The sequence below is a fragment of the Balaenoptera physalus genome (assembly GCF_965194825.1).
Source record: "Balaenoptera physalus genome assembly, chromosome: 14".
Lineage (NCBI taxonomy): Eukaryota > Metazoa > Chordata > Mammalia > Artiodactyla > Balaenopteridae > Balaenoptera > Balaenoptera physalus.
Window position 1 is genome coordinate 59,311,259 of NC_138893.1, and position 14,597 is coordinate 59,325,855.

Below are 14,597 nucleotides of genomic sequence, written 5' to 3' on the forward strand. Positions count from 1 at the left end.
GTGCTGGGATGAAAGATGTTTAGTGATCTTCTATGGGATCACTACAGATACATGCTCAACTGGGCTAAGGTTCAAAGACGTATCAGAGAGGCAGGCAGCACTCTTGGATAAACCTGTGGTGAAGCTGATATCTGAAGGATGGATATGAATTAGTCATGCAATGGGATAGAAAGTGTAGAACGGGAAGACAATGGTCCAGTCAAAGAGGCAGCAGGTACAGAGGCCTGGAAGCCAGGAAGTAGCCAGAAGCTTCTGCGACCTGAAAATCATTTTTCTAATTAGAGGATAGACTGAAGGTGTAGAGATGACGCACGTGTGCCGAGTGGGATTGGGATATAGAGAAGGCTGATGGATGTATGACCCTGAAAAGTAAGTATGGTCTAGACCATACTGAAAATTTTGAATTTTACCCTGAAAGAATAGCCATTGTTCTAAGCAGAGGAGTAAAATTATGAACTTCTCTTTTTAATAATCTCTCCAATTTCAGAAGGAAGAGTGAATTAATCAGGGGCGGGGAAAATTGGGCTGAGTCCACATACACGTATATTCCAAAGATAAATTTTGATAGGCCTTGGTGCTCATGAAATAAGTTAATAGATGGAGTTTGAACCACATGAAGATTCTGAAATTCCCTGTGACTGTGAAAGATAAGATTAAATGATGTGTTATATAGTGCTTGTGATTTTGCTTAATTTCTGGAAATGTATCATATAATTACCAGTTAACCAGAATGGTCAATTAACTGTTAGTGTCCATTCCTTAATTATTGTGCCTAAATGAGAGTTCACTATATATGTGTGAGCTGAATAGTAATATATGCAATTGATGGAGATTCATGAAGTGAAACAGTTGTGGGCAATCATTTGCAAATGATTTAGCTAGGAAAAAAAATCTGTCTACATTCTAATAACACTGTTTGATTAAGGAGAAAGGCTTATAATGGGGGAAGGAAGAAAAATTTATGTAAATTGAACCAACTGAACATTTATTTCCAGTCATTCACGGAATAGAATCCATGGACTAATTTCACAAACATGTACCTTAAAAATATGCGAAGCGCATAGTAAGTGCTCAAAAGACATGGCATTGAAGTAAACAATTCATGTTCTACCTGTCCACAGGTAGAAAAACCTGTATTAGTAACATTTGCTTCTGTTTACCTTATATTACTGGACCCAAAGTTAGCAACAAAGCTGGAAGAGTCTATTCTGTTTTAGGCTTGACATCTACTGCACAAATCTGGCCTCATGTAGCAGACTGAGCAAATGGTTTTGGAAGTTGAAAGCTCTTTTCCTGCCATTCATTTTTAGCTTCTTCCACATATATGCATTTACGCCTATGCAGGGGCAATCACTATTCACTCAATTGTACTTTGAAGAAGGTGATAAGCAAAATTCATTGCAAGAGTAAGAATAGAGCATCAATTGCTTTCTTTGTTCACTCCCTAAGAGCGTCATCTTGTAGACAAAATTATAGGCCTCATACAACATTCAGAAACTGAAGAAGATGAAATTCATGCATCCTGGATTGATCTTGATCATTTCTGCCCAATTCTCCAATCAAGAGAAGGATAAAAAGGTAGCTGACTTTGTGAGTCTGCAATTTGCTAGCTGTTGTAGGATGTCTGACTTTCAAATTCAAATTGCTGCTCTATTTTCAATCTTTAGAAAACGATTTGTAAAGAAATAGTGACTCTGGTATGCATCATATGTTAGGATATTGTACTCTTTGGGAGTACAAAAGTACACTGATCATTTATAAATATATTCAAGGAAAGAAATAGTTTTTATTCCTTGAGTGTTACTCATGCATAGAGTTATTCTTTACAGCCCCTTTAGAGGTGAATAAAACATTCCAAACAGTAGTCTTGACCATATATATCATAGAAATAATAGATTATTTCTATGACATCCAAATAGTTTAAAGTCATCAGTGTGAGGACATAGGACACCATCGACGTTTGAGCTGCGTGTCATAGAATTCATCAAAATTAAAAACACTTTCCTCTCTGACCATGGTCTTACTTTGACTCCTATAATCACTGTGAAGAAAAAGTTTTCCTAACCCTGTATTTCCTATTCAAGACACTGCAGGGAAATATTCAAATGCCCACACTGCTTCTAAGACTTAACCAAAGTTGATTTTTTTACTTTCCCAAGACCTGACCATTCCCAGATCCTTGGCTGCAGTGTTGCACTTAGCATTCAGGTAGACTTGTTCAGGGCTCTGCCCATGACACAAAGCCAAACTCTGTAAGCCAGAATGTAAGCAAGAAACCAACTGTTTCTAAGAGGGGAGATGCTCTGTCTCCTTTTCTTAACCCCAAACTGGGTAGAATTTGTGTTCCTGTGGTAGGGGGACCACATGATTAATATTTAAAACACAGATACTTTCAAAAATGATAAAGGGAGTCACTATTAATAATTACAGCAAGACAACAGGTAAAGACGAGGCCATCCTGGGCAAATAGAGACATTTCATCACTTTCGTCTGAATTGATATCCAGTCATCATTCTCTTATCTCATTTGGGATACTAAAGGAAAAGTTCTTCTGCCTAGTCTCTAAGTATAGAAGACAATAAGTGTTTTAATCGGTGACATCCCTATATAGATGTAAAGGCACATTTATTATGACTGCTTTTTATAATTTCTCTCAATTCAAGCAAATGGAGCAATGAAGGGGCCACAGATCATACAGGCAATCTTCCATGAATTTTGTATAATTTAGCTTTGGATAAAAACTCAGGCACTAGATAATGTTAAGTTATTCCTCTGAAAAATGTTCAGAGTTGCATGTATTCTGTATTGCTGACTCTGGACCATCTTTGGTCTTTAAAAACTGGTTGACAATAAAGAGGTTGATATCTTCTCAAAATTAAGGCCCCCAATCAACACTTCTGTTTGTGTAGAGATTACTCTACCTTTGTTGGTTGGTGGGAATTATTCAGACAGGAAGATTGCATAACACAGGAAAGAGTTGTAAGTTAGCACCAACAGAGAGTGAATGACTACAAGACTCAGCTCTAAACCACAGAGTATGATCACAATGATGATTATAGCCCAGGCAATTTTAATATGGAAGTCACCAATCACCCTTAGATTCACCAAAGAAAAACCTTAATGGTGAACACATCAAACTATCTTATTTGGAGAAATACAGCTTTCCAGGATACATTGTATTATGAAATATTCTAAACGACCCAGCCCTAGAGAGGTGGTAGTATAACTCAATGATATTCTCAAGTTGATTTCAGGTTTGAGTGATTGAACCCTGGCAATTCTTTCTGTGGACCTTCTTTAGATAATAAAGTGAATTTATTTGTTAAATTTCTAACAAAAATATCTTATTAGCTTAGAGGAAATATTTGGTATCTATTCTCATCATTCCCAAGTAGCTTCAAATTATTAAGAAACAAATTAAAAAGAAGGGAAGCCAGAATAATAGCTGCCTTCTATTTCTCAAAATTATTAGCTTATCTGTCCAGGGATAATTTCTGATGGTTGTTTTTCTTAAGACCATATTAAGATCCACCCAAAACAAATGGTCTCATCTAGATTAGCTGTCAGCTCTGCATTTACTTGCATTATCTCCAGAACACAAGCTGTTACTTGGTCGATTCAGTCAAACAATGAATTATTTGAGGAAAGAAAGAAAATCAGTCAACCTGGTTAAGGGAAATGAGTAATTGAAATGACCAGGAAACGGAGTGGTAATGAATAATCCAGGGGTCCCACATGCAAACAGCCTCCATGAATAAAAATTGCCTAGTTGCTGTGAATACCAGACAACAATGATTTAATGTAGCTGCAACTCTGTAAGTAGCTAGAAACTTGTTTTATATTATAAATAATTTGTTTGAATTTGGGAGGCCATATTTGATTTTTTTTTTAATTTCAAGGAATGTTTGCCATTATAAATTCTCAGTCCTATTTATCTCCACATCATATAGGGCTGTAGTGTTTATGTGTGCACGTGGTTAGGAAAATAGGAGGGCATGTAACATAAAACTTAGTGGAAACTTCCCTAGAGTTCAGAGACTGGGAAAAATATGGGCCATAGAGCAAAGTTTTTCAAACTGTGGGTTGTTACCCAGTAATTGATATGAGATCAATTTATGGGGTGAATTGTGTCCCCCGCAATATTCCTGCATTGAAAGCTGAATGCCCAGTGTGATGGTATTGGAGATAGGTCCTTTGGGAGGTAATTAGGTTTAAATGAGGTCATGAGGTACTAGTGTCCTTATTAGAAGAGATGCCAGAGAGCACCAGAGAACTTTCTGTCTCTCTCTCTCTTTCTCTTTCTCTCTCTCTCTCTCTCTCTCTCTCTCTGTCTCTGCCATGAGGACACAGTGAGTAGGCAAGCATCTGCAAAGCCAGGAAAAGGGCCCTCATGGGGAACTAAATCTGACCACCCCTTGATCTAGGACTTCCAGCCTCCAGAACTGAGAAACAAATTCCTGTTGTTTAAGCCATCCAGTCTATGGTATTTTGTTATGGCATCCCGAGCAGACTAATATAGGTGGATATCACTATTTAAGAAAACTAGAATAGACTAGAAAATATATTTTGCATATGTTAAGGGTAATAAACGTAAGTGATATTTTTCAGCTTATGTTAATGCATAGGTAAATGAACACAGGATTATAATGGAAAATGTATTTCTTTCTGTGGGATATATTAAAAAGTGTTTGTGCACACTGATAATAGTGAAGCATATGGTACAGTAGATACAGAGATGAAGAGGGTGATAAAGGTCCTTTCCTTTGTTATCCACATGGTTCAAATAACCACAAAGTGACTTTTGTCAATAGACTCTCCAGTGCAAACAGGTTAAAATTCTAATAAAATATCATAGGAAAAGGGAGCTGTCACAGTAGAATGAAATGAGAGAGGGAGGGAGGAAGAAACAGAGAAAGGGGCAGCTCCCCTTTTCAGCAGAATTCTTAACATTGTATGTGAAATAAATGAAATAGAAAATCATTATTTTCAAAGTCTATAGTATTAATTGATTCAAGGAAGAATCATTACAGATATTTAAACCATTGGCTAAAATGTTTATTTGGGAACAAAATACTTCCATAGTCTGAAAGTATCTCCTCACATATTACTATATTAGATACAATAATATACTTAATAGAGTGAAATAAAGCTTTTATACTATCCTTCCTTCTCTTTCTACTGCCAAATCCTGCACAGGATTCATTTTTAACCATATGATCAAAGCTAATGTCACCAATAATGAAACAAAATAACATCACAAAATTCCAGATTTGATGTGCTGAGACGGACACAACATTACTTATGTAGAATTTCTGCAAAAAAAAAAAAAAATCTTTGCCTGGATCTAATCATAAGGAAACCATCCTACAAACACAAACTGAGGGACTTTCTACAAAACAACTGGCCTGTACTCTTCAAAAATGTCTAATTCAATTCAACGAAAGGCTGAAAACTGATCTAGATATAAGGAGACTGAAGAGAATTATTACTATGCTGAGTCTTGAATCAAAAAATGTAACTTGTTATAAAGGCCATTACTGGGACAAGTGGTGAAACTTGAACATGGACTATATATTGAAGAATAGTATCATATTTGTGTTGAACTTCTTGATTTGATCATTGCATTGTAATTCTGTAAGGGAATGTTCTTATTCCTAGGGGTGAAGGATTGTGGCACTACAACATTCTCTCAAATGATTCAGCAAAAATTATACATATAAACTTTTCTGTGGGTTTGAAGGGTTTTTTTTTAATAAATAGCTTTGTAATAAAAATCTAGTTAGGTCTGAGCAATTTTAGATTAAAGATAGGTATTTTCTTCTTCATTTCTTAGACTCTCTTTACTTGTACTGTCAAACCTGCCACTTCTTTCATCTTCAAGCACCGACCCTGAATTTGTGTGACTGAAATAAACTGGCTTTCACCTGATTTTCATATAACAAGTCAAGGAAGATGGCAAGATATTTCAGCTCCAGCAAAGCAAGAACTACCAAGCTCGGAAGTAGAGAGTCATATGGTGGTCTGGACACTAAGTTATACAAGATAGGCAGAACCAAGCAGATGCTCTGAGTCCAAGCCTGAGACCAGATGCCTCCCTGCTATGGAGGGCACACTGGTCTCCTTTGATAATCCAGCTTTGTGTTTGCAGCCTGGGCTAAGTGCAGCCCCAGACATTCACAGGTCTGCAGAGGAATTCTCCTTCAACCTAAGGCAAGGGCAAAGAAGTATGAACAAACTTTCACTGTGCAAATGCCTCTTCCTTGATGTTCTCTCTACTTCCCTTTCTTGGACATTTTACTTCTATAGCAATAAGTCCCTTCAAGATGGCTATGAAGTTTTGGAGCTCTTGTGTTTAGGGAAAGAAACATGTTTGGGTACCCTGCCAAGGCCTTCCCTGGCCAGGCTCATGGCCATCTGTGGGGACACAGCATCAATTGATGACAACTTCCAGAGAAGGAAACAGATGAACAGTGTTTCAGTACCAGGCTGAGTTGAATAGGCATATTCAACACGCACTCTCTATTGTGAGCCTGCCTTTTTGCTCGGTCTACAACTACAAACTCTACTTGGGAATCACTGAGCCAGCCTCCATCACTAATCCTACAGCTTTCAGTTGAGCTTTTCTGCTCTTGTTCCCTATCATAGGCTGCATCTTATTCATGGTTCACAGGCTTGCTCAGGATCTGCCCTGGTAGCTTACAGGAAAGCACTATAACATTTAATAAAAAATTTTAAAAATCAACTATGTTTTTAGTTAATTATAGGGGTTGGGTGTGTGAAAGAATAGTGGATAGCTCTGTAAGATGCCCCTGAACAAGCACACAAAAATGATATACAGTCTAGAAAGACAGATGTAAAAAATTTTTACTGACAAAGTATTCTGAAATTATTTTCTCTTGAAAGAAATGAAAGTAACAGCATACCAAAATAAATATATCTGCTGTATAAATTGCAGGCATTCTGTGAAATTTGTTCAGGGAGAAAGCAAAACAAATAATGATGCGTGTAAGAAATATTAAGTCAAGAAACAAATAAAGGGTAAGAGGAAAGTTTTAGGAAAAGAAATGTCTCTCTCCTCTCTCCCTTTCCCCCATAAGCATATTTGTGTAGTGTACACCTATAAAGGTGTGTGTGCATGTAGCACAAAACCGGGTCTTTGCTCCCAGTATCACAGCGCTTTCAGCCCTGCCCCATCCCTAACCATATCCCAACTATTTCTGGTATTCTGCAAAAGTATTCCACAGGTGGTACTAAATGATTCTGCTCCTACTGGCATCATTGCCCTTCCTCCAGAATCATTTTAGCTCTAAAAAGGAAAAGAAGTCCCTTATTGAGTATCATTAAAGGATAGTCTTCCAACAAATATAAAATTCTGACTCTCATATAGACATAAAATGAACACGTGTCAAAAATATTTTTGACACATTAAGAAGGGAACAGGGGCTTCCCTGGTGGCGCAGTGGTTGAGAATCTGCCTGCTAATGCAGGGGACACGGGTTCGAGCCCTGGTCTGGGAGGATCCCACATGCCACGGAGCAACTGGGCCCGTGAGCCACAATTACTGAGCCTGCGCGTCTGGAGCCTGTGCTCCGCAACAGGAGAGACCGCGATAGTGAGAGGCCCGCCCACCACGATGAAGAGTGGCCCCCGCTTGCCACAACAAGAGAAAGCCCTCGCACAGAAACGAAGACCCAACACAGCCAAAAATTAATTAATTAATTAATTATTTAAAAAATGTAACAAATGTTCAAGTACAATTGGTGTCTTAAAAAAAAAAAAAAAAAGAAGGGAACAGGTAAGGTGTTAGAACTGGTCCAAATGAGGATTTGATTTACAGAGATTTATATTCTCTACTGAAAAAAATTCATTTGCATTGCCATGAACAGGAATCATTTACAGAGCTTTGCATTACCATCCATTTTCTACTAGTTAAATAACAGCCTAGTGAAAGACAACGGTTCACATCCCTGTAAGAGCAGACTATCCGGGGACTCTGGCATTTTGCTGAATAGATATCTAGTAATCCTTTTTCCCTTTCTAAAGTCTTAAATTTTTCCTTACAGAATAATGAACAAAAATAGGTAGATGATAGATAGATAGATAGATAGATAGATAGATAGATAGATAGATAGATAGATAGACAGACAGACAGACAGACAGACGGACAGACAGGGTTGTTTACTTTTTTTAACTCAGGGATTGCTGATAGAATTTTACCTTCAACTGTTGATGAGAATGAACTCACTTCAATCTTAAAGTCAGGTCTCAAACACCTGTGCAAGCAATAAGAACTCTACATAAGTCCTGCCCCTGACCAAGGCTCAGTGCTCTCTCATCTTGAGTATGATTTTTTATTTTTCTTTTTCCAAGGAGAATCAAAGGCATTGATTTCCATATCCTTTAGGAACCTCATCATATTCTCATTCCTTTCACCATCTCTTAGATGCTTGAGATTTGTGTCCTTGTTAAGCTAAGACAGTGAGCATTTTTGTTTCATTTGGTTGTATCTGACATTATAAAATCTGAAACTGGTCATATGTTTGAGAAATTATAATTAGGAAAAAGAGAGTGAAGCTCAGAAACCTTAGTTAGTCCTGAAAAATAAAAAGATAGTAATAACCAGAGATTCATCTAAAGGCTGAGCAATGGGGAGAAGCACAGAAATTATGAACGAGTCACAGAAAGATCTGGCTTTGCCTGGCACCAGTTCACGTCTGATCATGTCTACATTCAAAATGGATGACAGTGACCAATAGACTTCTCTACTCTATCCCTTTAAATCAGCATCTACTCTATATTATTTCCAGGGAAAAATAATATTAGTTTTAGTTCTATCTTTTGCATGGGTTCCTTCCAAAATCCAAGTTAAATCATTTTAGATGCTACATTAAAAACAACACAGTGGTAATGATATTTTACTATCATGATTCCTTTTTATGAAATTACCTCTGAATTACAAATTATCTCTATGCTAAGGAACTCTACCTCTGTAGTTTTTTAAATACATCATACCGGAATCTTCTCTGAAAGCCTGTGGTGGATTTTAGTCCACAGCAACAAAAAAATCTGAGGCTATGACTACAGAATTGATCCACATTTCGAGCAATGAGAAGTGATTTATAGGAGAGTGACAAAGAGCTTTTAATATGAGAATAAGAGTTCAGTTCTTCATCCATTTGAAAGTAGAAAGAGGTTTGCAATATTTTAGCATCTTTTCAAAAATTCTTATGAAATATTTCTCCCCTTTATCAGAATCTGGCTTCTTCTATAATGGAAGCAATCAGTATTATTTGATAGTAAATTGCATGTGTGATGATAAGTGTCTTTTCAGATGCCTAACATTTCTCAGCTTCTCGCCAGTTACTAATCCATCTCAATTTATTGCTTCATATGATTTTTAAAATATAGTTAAATGTGATGTTAATGTATCCTAGTTTGACTATCTTGTATTTGATCTATGGAATGTCACTTACTTTTCTGGAACTGATTATAAATTAGGCATAAGTGCCTTTTCTGAAGTCACAGAAACTTTGAAACTCTCATGTTTGATTAGTGGTGACAGGTTATATTTCACTAGCTGTCCTGATTATTAAAAGAAATCAGTCAATCTCCCTATTTCTCTTCTTTATGGGGCAGAGATTTTGAGAACTGGCCCAAGATGTGATTACAATCCCCAGTCTACATTTCCACGTGGAGCAATAACTTAGGTAGCTATGCATGAGCACGCTCCGAGCCTCGGGTCCTGCCCACATACAGAGCACCTCTGTGAAGCCCACATGCGGGGGGGACATAAGAGCATGGAGTGCTTGCTGATGCATGTGCACAACTGTGACAGAATAAGTGTGCACACTCACACATGGATAACATCACTCAGCGGGCCTAAGTCAGAGGACAGACAGTGCAGGAGAAGGAAGCTATTTCTGGTGTAACTGGTGGTTATAGTTGGCTGGTTATAGAGTGTGTATTGCAAGAGGACCAACCTTCCTCTTGTTCTTTTACCAAGGAATGGTGTCAGTTGAATTTGGGAGAGCCAGATTCAGCCCTCTGTGGAAAGCGTGCGCTTTGAGCAACTCTGGAAGGAGAGAATTCTCTGGAGAACAAAGACTAATCAAAATGAAGTACCCATTTTGACAAAGACAAGCATGGGAAATGGAATGAGCCAGGATGAGGATCAATGAAGGATGGAGAACATGGATGGCATGGAAAGATGAGGACACAATTGAGGCAGGGTCAGAGGCATTTCTCCCAATCCTTGGGAAGAGGGATGGAGAGTTAGCACTAAAACCATATTATGCATTCCATGTAATTTGCTAGGTTAGTTAGATGGAACGCAGCATGTAACTCATACCATAGAGAGGGTTTAGTCTCTCTTAGCAAATACTTTTATTGTTCTCAGTGGAAGATTCACAACTGACTGTGGTTCTGGTTCCCAATGAAGGTCAATCACAGTGTTAAAAATAGACTCTTTCCTGCCTGGGGGTGGCACACAAGTTCATAGCCCATAATGGCACCTGGAACAGGAGAAAAGAGGTAGAGATGACGAGACCCCCTGGTTACAAGGGAGTCCTGGAGCAGGTATGCTCCCAGGAGTGATTGGTAAAGTGATGGTCAGCACTGAAGAAATGTTAACACAGCTCATTCAAATAAATGTCATTGTTTCCACTATTAATCAGAACAATTATATACCCAGTAGAAATAAAGATGTGAAGAGAAGCTGCAGAAGGAAAAAAAGGAGAGGGGCCTTTTAAAAAATGTAGCAAGATGTGAGTACTAATAATTCATGTTTTATTAAGAAACAGTAATAGAATTTGTCCCGCTTGACTTATTACACCAACAAACTGATGATTCATCCAAATATAGGCTTTCAAAAATGTGAAATTAAGAGAGGGAGGAAACAAAACAATAACAAAAATGGTCTCCTTTTCCCTTCAGTTCCAGGAAAGTTCAAGGGAAAATATTGCATGTCATACAAACTCTGTGAAGCCATAGGTCTTACACAGATGATTTTTTTTTTTTCTCTTGGAACTAAAGAAATTGCCCAACTTGTGTAACTGTGCAGTCTTTGAAGATGCCCTTTGGAATATCTGTCTCTTCCTTATGTTTGTCTTGCTTTGGGTGCTTTTATTGTTACACTTTTGGTTCCATAATTTTGGGAAAAAAAATTTATTCCAAAGTTACACACACACACACAAAACCCAGCAGGAAGCACAAGTCTTGGAGTCTAGAGTAGGCTCCTATGACATTCTTTCACCTTCTCTTTGCATCCAACTTCTGCTTGCCTCTGGTTGCTTTGCTGATAAATGCTCCTAACTATAAGGTTGCTCTGCAGAAAGGGAAGTGGCCGGGCCAGCCACAGATGAACTGAAGAGGGAGCACAAAGTCTTAGTTCATTTGCCTCAAAGCAAAATCTCAATCTGAGGCTTCATCTAAAATTGCACCCTTGTCTGTTTCCTTGCCCATCCCTATCCTGCTTCCCTGCTCCTGGGAACACTTTCTTCTTCATCACTTGTACTCAAACTTGGCTCAGGGTCTACTTCTGGGAGGAACTGCTTCAAGACTTACCAGCTGCAAGGCCTTGAAACCTGTCATTTAACCTGGAGGTATGTCAGTTTCCACCTCTAAAAAAAATTCCACAACTCTTATTTTGCTGGGTTCTTGTGAAGATGAAAGGAGGTGATATATGGGAAGTGCTTAGCATGGGCCTTAGTGTACAGCTGGCACTCAATAAATGTTAGTTGAATGTGACTATTTACTGGCAAGTCTTGGCTTCCACTATTTTAAAATCAACAGTATCATTTTTAGTTTCCCACTGCTCCTCACCAGCTGGTGTGCTAGATTCATACTGATTGCACAGAATTTGTATATCTTTTTCCTGAGTTACTCAGCTCTTGTTGCCTTGTTTATTCATTGTGTTTAGCCGACTTGAGTAGAAGACAGGATTCTATAGTCACAGGCTGGTGGCTTTGACCCCAACATGTGGCTGGATTATGTGAATGGCCTCATCACTCAGCTCATGCTGAACCATAAAATAAGTTAATAAATGAACTAAAGAAATCCAAAAGGTGCTTTTGTCTCAAAAAAATGATGGCTGTATTTCCTTACACAAAATGCAACGAATATTTGGACAATTATCTGGGAAATTCAAGACCAAGAAAAGCTAACATGCTGAATTTCGCTTTAGTTTTCTCTAGTTCCTTACTTGCATGGACTGTGCCTTTTGAAAAAATATTTGTATGATACGGTCTTTGATACCCAGATAATTTTGTTTTGGGGAATAGTGTAAAACCCTCCTATATTTTTACACTTGGCTTATGTTTTGAGCTTAAAACCCTGGGAGCTGAAATACACTCTGAACTGAGAACTTTCTCGGGGGAAAAATTAGAGATCCGTTTTCCACTCTTTGAGGAGATGCATCTAACGTAAAATATGGGCATCTGAACAACACTTGTGGTTTGTGATCCTTTTAGCAAGTTGCCCAGGCTTGTTCGCATAATTGTCTTTCCCTTTATTCCTGGAATAGCTACGGACAAAAATCAAAAGAAATAATTATTTAATATTCTCAGGTCATATAATTTGGAAGGGCTTAAGACATCCTAACAGCTTTGAAATGTCACTGTCCTTAAAATAATAATGTGTTTTGAATATGGGTTTTTAGACTGTGTAGGGGTTTGATGGCATTGATTTTTCAATTCTATTATAAACATTCTTCCCTTTATGAATTTTCTCAGCATACATTATTCAAATGTTATTTTTATTTACCTTCAGCTGTTGACAAAGAACATTAGAAAAGAAAGGTTTATGAACATAAAATTGTATTTAAATTGTGATACAAGCAGTAAGTAATAATGTTGCCTTTTGAAAAGATAAAAACTTTATATTTCAAAAAAATTATCCCAAGGCCAAATTACAATGGTTAAGTGGCCTTGCCTTCTGTGATGGGATTCAAAACAAGTGCTAGAAAACAAGCATTCGAGAATTGGTCATTATTTTTCTGGCTTACCTCAATCTTTCACATCACACACGATTGATGAGGCATGTGATTTGACCATTTTTCTTGACTGTGCAGGCAAATTTCCAGATCTTCTCCTGGGGCTGGAAATAGCTGGGTATGACCTGAGGTCTGCCCATGCAGACCTCACCACCTTGGCTTGACCGTCCTAGTCTTACTCTCTTCTTATAAAGAGGCAGTTGAGCTAAGTGATGACACAAGGGGCTGGTGACATCATCCAAAGTCAGGATGGAGAGTATGAACAAGGCATGGGGGACTGGTTTGGAGGAAACCAAGGTCTTGAATCCTCAGAGAGCTCTCTAGGAGTCTATGTCCACTTAGGAGAGCCATTGCCCTTGCCATTTTGATTGTAGTTGAGGAGAAATGGCTGTGACGTCAGTGGTGAGTGAAATCTAGTGGTTATCTCTCCTTCTGTGCAGGGTGGTGCAGGGTGCATGACATTACTTTATAGAAAGGGCATGGTCTTCAGAATTCAAACAGGTCAGAGTTCAAACTGCACCTTTGTCCATTCCCAGTTGTATGATGGTGAGCAAATTACTTGAGTTCTCTGAGAGTTTCTATAAAGATTAAATGAGAAAAACATAAGGCTCTTAGCAGAATAATAAGTGTTTTGAACTCCATAAATATATATGTTGATGTAGTTGATTTTCTCTGCTCAACCAACCCAATAAAGATGGACTTTTCAATATTACTGTGGCAAAGGAAGAGGTTATTCAGAATGTCTTGAATAGACCTCATTTTAATTTTTTCGGATATAAAGTAGGCAGACCTTAGCTGTACTAGATGCATTCACAGAGATAACCTTCTTTTAAACTTGGGAAGAGAATAGGAGGAGGAGATGGTAATGGCAGTGTTTAATACAGTAATTAATAACTTAAAATTTACTGAGCACTAACTGCCACATGCTAGTCACACATCCCATGGTATTTTTTCTTTATTCCCAATACCACACACACACACACACACACACCCCTTAAGTAGATACTATTATAATATTCAATTTAAAGACAAGAAATTTGAGGATCAGAGAGGTCAAGCAACTTTCCCAAAATAACACAGCTAGAAAGTGTCAGAGCAGGGATTCAAATAGAACTGAATGAACACAGAGACAAATTTTTGTGCCAGGAGGCTATGCTGCCTGCCTCCTTAAGTGCAGGATCGCCACCAGCCTCATCTGGAGGTGCTGATGATGATTTGGAGCTAGCCAGAGCATCAATAGCAAGTTGCCTGCACTATTAGGATTTCCTATGAGTAGAGTATGCACTGAGCAAAAATGGGTTCATGCTGTATGGATGAGTGGAGTATAAATGTCAACTGGATCACATTTCACAGAACAGTGTTCATAAATCAAGACGCTGCCAACTCAGATCAACAACTTGGATGGATTTCTAAAAATGTGACGTAAAATTGCCTGGCATCATAATGACTGGAAACTATAGCTGTGGAGAGGGGGTGGTAGCAAACCTGTGAAGAGGTGATCCACTTCCCTAAGAATGTCAAGCATGGACCAAGAATAATCTAATTAGTGAAGTACAGTGACTCTCAAAATCTCTTGTCCACCCATTATCAAAGAGCTTAGCTTCCTCTT

General features: G+C 38.1%; 2 protein-coding genes across 18 annotated transcripts in view; one reads left to right on the forward strand and one right to left on the reverse strand.

Moving 5' to 3' along the window:
* HTR7 (5-hydroxytryptamine receptor 7) overlaps positions 1-14,597 on the forward strand; it is a 680,316-nt gene that overhangs the window by 580,308 nt on the left and 85,411 nt on the right. The window lies entirely within an intron of this gene.
* The window catches only part of LOC309642373 (uncharacterized protein), a 268,819-nt gene that overhangs the window by 6,147 nt on the left and 248,075 nt on the right, over positions 1-14,597 (reverse strand). For 13 of the 16 annotated variants that reach the window (XR_014253112.1, XR_014253113.1, XR_014253114.1 and 10 more), the window contains one exon: positions 12,733-13,566. The gene's annotated coding sequence lies outside the window, so the exon portion shown is untranslated. Of the gene's footprint in view, positions 1-11,561; positions 12,521-12,732; positions 13,567-14,597 lie in introns of those variants that run through there. The other 3 variants (XR_014253109.1, XR_014253110.1, XR_014253111.1) reach the window with 2 other exon arrangements.